We start from the raw sequence: 4,299 nt of genomic DNA, 5'->3' as shown, positions 1-4,299 counted from the left end.
CTATAATTCTGCCCTGTGTAAAAAGACTATGAATTTACTAAAAGATATAAAAATGTTTTTTTTTTTTTTAATCTAGAGTAAGTACATGTTAGGATTTGGGAACTCTTGCTTGTATCAAAGTCACTAGATTTATAGCATCAATAACTTACTACAAATAAATAGAAACAGTTCAGTATTTTCTAAATAGTCCTTTTAATTTTAGGCAGAAAGACAATGTGGAGAAGTAAACAGTGTTGACAAGCAAGATGCTTCATTTCCAAGTCTACCTGAGTCAGGTAGTATTGACTTCTTTCTAACAAAGAATAAACATATTTTTCATAAAGAGCTTCACTTTCAATCTCTGCATTCAAGGGAATTGCTATGAAAAAGGTTATTGTCTTTATCTCATTACAAATAAATATTGAGTTGGATAAACATTTCGTTCCAGGTTTTGGATGCTTGCTGGTAATAGATTAATGAACAAAACACAAACCTGTTCTCAAGACATTTGCAGATTCAAGTAGAATGCCATGTGAGAGGTACCCTAATTTTGCTAGTACAAGGAAACTTGTAAGCATAGAAAATTATAAATATCATAATTTTGGTTAGTTTATATACTTTTGTATTAGGAGTTTCCAGGTTAGGATTATGGCCACACATTTCTCTAATTAAATACTTAAAGTTCATGCTTAGGGATCACTTACAAGGTTTTTGAGATCATCAAACTACCAAATCCATACAAGTGAGACAAGATTGAGATTATGTTTTTACTCCAAATCCTACACCTTAAGCAGAATTACATCAAGGTCAAGCTTACTTTTAAAGAAATTAAACATATTTCTCAGACATGGAAATTTGATTAGGAATTTAGATCTGTTCACCTTGGAATAGTGCTTGCCACTTTGGAGTCTACTTTCTTGTATGGGTATGAAAATGGATCATTCAACCCAAGCCAACACTCTGACCAGGCGCCTTTCTCTCCAATGCTCTGAAATTAGATGATGAAGAATAAAGGCAATTAAATATTTCCACAGATTGTAGGCAAATAACCTGGAATTAGCTATGACTGTTTGACAGAAAATTTGGCTTTTAGTTTTTCTTAGCAAGCTGCTCATGAAAATATTGAAGTTGCTGATTTGAGATACATTTAGTTCATTTTTGTTTCATCTTTTTTAAAATTCAGTACTTATTGTATGAGTTTAAAGGGCAAAAGGCCAACAAGACTTATTTTTAATTTTCACACACATTTCCCTTAATAGCTACATTACCAATCTCTACCTGGATATTTTAGTTAGATAAATGTATAGAAAAAAAATAAGATAAGCCTAAAAGAGCCTTTGGAAACACCAATTTTTAAAGTTGAAATATAATGCTTGGGTATATTTGCAAAACAAAATAATACTCTGTTTTCTTTTTTTATTCCCCTGTATCGGCAAGCGGACTCTCAACCACTGCACCACCAGGGAAGCCCTCTGTTCTCTTTGATACTTCAACATTTTAACTTGTAGCAGATACCTGTAAATTTAAGCACTGACCCTAAATAAAATGCAAAATTTAAAAAAATTTAGTCAGATAAAAATTTATTTAGACAAATGAATTCTAATAATCTTTTGGGAAATAATTAAATATGATTTGCTTCCTTCCTGTTCAGCAAAACACAGATTACTTAGTCATAGCAATTAATAGTTACACAGGTTTTGTACATGTTGAGAACTCTTTTAAGCTTTTTGCATGCATTATTTCATGTAAGTCCCATAACAACCCTACGTTGTGTGCATTTATATTAATTAAAAGAAAACTGACTGCTATAACAGAGAAGCCCCATAATTTCAGTCCTTTTATTAAAGAATCTATTTTTTCACAGTCATACAATCTAATTAGTCATAATTTGGTGCAGGGAATTGTCAGATACCAATACCCATAGATGCTTAAGACCCTTATATAAAATGGCACAGTATTTGCATATAACCTATGCACGTCCTCCTGTACGTACCCTTTAAATCATTTCTAGATTACTTATAATACTTAATACAATGTAAATTCTATGTAAATAATTGCTGGTACACAGCAAATTCAAGTTTGCTTTTTGGAACATTTTTGAAATTTTTTTTCCGAATACTTTTGATTTGTAGTTGGTTGAATTTGAGGAACACATAAATATTGTCCTCTCTTCACTGACAGTTTGAATCTTTACCTAAACAACTCAGGAATGAAGGAAAAAAATGGATGAAATTGATTCTTCTCAGAATTGAAGACCTTAAGAAATGATGCATTATTTTCCGCTACCTAGATCTTGGGTGAGATCCAAGTTCTTTTCCTCCTTGAGACCCAATGGATTTTTAGCTATTCCTTTGATTCTGTGAGTCTTCTCCATATCTTTCCAATAAGTTCCTTTTTTTTTTGAATAATTTGACTAGACTTTCAGTTGAGTTCAATTTTTAAAAGTAGATATAAAGTAGTATATATCACCAAGGTATTTTTTATTACAGCTTTAGTCTCAAAACGACTTAAACTGTTAAGATTTTTAAGTCAATTTGATCACCCAGCAAATAAAGAGAGCTAAAGCTGTCCTTTTATCGAAAAACAAACAAGTAAGTCTCTTTTTGTGCCTACCGCAGCTGTGGCTTGCAGTTCCAAGCATCTGAAGCATGTATCAGCTCCAGTAGACTAGAAGCTGTTAACTGACCAGTGTGTTTTCTCCTCATCCATTTACTGGTTCCCACAAACAGAGAATGTCTCCTTATCAGTTTCCTAAGGAGCATACGAAGTATACGCTGACAGGAATTGAACTAAAGAAGATCTCATGCAGCAGTCCATTAAGATTGATGACAAGGTCTGAAATGATACACCATACAGTTGCTGGATTTATGGATGTCATCAATATTGACAAGACTGGAGAGAATTCTGGTCTGATCTATGACACCAAGGTTTACTTTGCTGTTCATCATATTGCACCTGAGGATAGGCCAAGTACAAGTTGTACAACGTGAGAAAGAACTTTATGGGCACAAAAGGAATCGCACATCTGGTGACTCATGATGTTCACACCATCTGCTACCCTGATCCCCTCGGCAAGATGAATGACATCATTCAGATTGATTTGGAGACTGGCAAGATTACTGATTTCATCAAGTTTGACACTGTGTAAAGTGACTGGAGGTGCTAACTTGGGAAGAATTAGTGTGACATCCTGGTTCTTTTGATGTGGTTCATGTCAAAGATGCCAATGGCAGTAGCTTTGTCACCCAGCTCTCCAACGTTTTTCTTATTGGCAAAGGCAACAAACCATGGATTTCTCTTCCCCAAGGAAAAGGTATTCACCTTTTCTCTTGCCAAAGAGAGAGAAAAGAGACTGATGGCCAAGCAGAGCTTGAGGTAGCATGATTGGTAGAGTCTTTGTACTTAATTAACGACAATACAGCATGATATATTTTTTAAAGTATGTCCAATTAGAGTAACATCTGGCTGTTGTTCAAAGTGACTCTTTTATCAGTCTCAGTGACCCAGTTGCAAATGACAGAGAGAGAGAGAGAGAGAGAGAGAGGGAGAGAGAGAGAGAGAGAGAGAGAGAGAGAAGAAATGAATATATTCAATGACTCATTGGCAACTCCTGTTGTCTATCTATCATCTATATAGTGAATTTAATTTTTTTCTGATGGCAAACTGATTCTAAATTTCATTGAGCTTTCAAAGCCTTAAACTTCATAAGATAATCTTGTTAAATACAAATATTCTGAGCTACACAAAGGAACATTCTCAGGAGGTCTTGGAGGCTGAATGTAAGCAGATTCTTGTAAATGCAAAATCCCTAGGTCTTGTGTTCTATCTTTAAAAACTATATAGATTTTTGTATTCAGCTCTATGGAATATTCATTTTTTGTTGTTATTTCTACATGACTTTGGACAATGTTCATGCTCTGATACACATATATCATTTATCCTATGGTGTTGAATAGCCTTAGGACACTACCATTTTCCCTTAAGGGCACTAATGATATGTTTGTGAAGCAATCCACCATGTTGCCACAGATAATAACTTTTAAGTTCTCACCTTTAGGGATAGATCATTACCTTTATCACATTGACATCATCAGTTGTATGTGTGTTCATGTATCATACTGGAAGCCCTGGGCTAAAAATATATACTGATTTGAAAGGAAGAAATAAAACTGCCTTTATTCATCAAGAACAAAATTGTACATGTAGAAAACCTCAAAGAATCTACAAAGATACTCATTGAGTTAATAAGTGGGTATAGCAAAGTTTCAGGATAAAGGACACTATACAAAAGCCCATTGCTTTCCTGTATACAAGCATTGA

At 34.1% G+C, this 4,299-nt stretch overlaps 1 pseudogene; it reads left to right on the top strand.

Annotated features, from left to right (window-relative positions):
- Positions 1-2,711: 2,711 nt before the first annotated feature.
- Positions 2,712-3,358, top strand: LOC115852621 (small ribosomal subunit protein eS4-like; annotated as a pseudogene).
- Positions 3,359-4,299: the final 941 nt, after the last annotated feature.

Source organism: Globicephala melas, chromosome 7, assembly GCF_963455315.2.
Source record: "Globicephala melas chromosome 7, mGloMel1.2, whole genome shotgun sequence".
NCBI classification, from domain to species: Eukaryota; Metazoa; Chordata; class Mammalia; order Artiodactyla; family Delphinidae; genus Globicephala; species Globicephala melas.
Note: the sequence above shows the minus strand (reverse complement) of the source record. Positions and strands in the feature narration are given on the sequence as shown.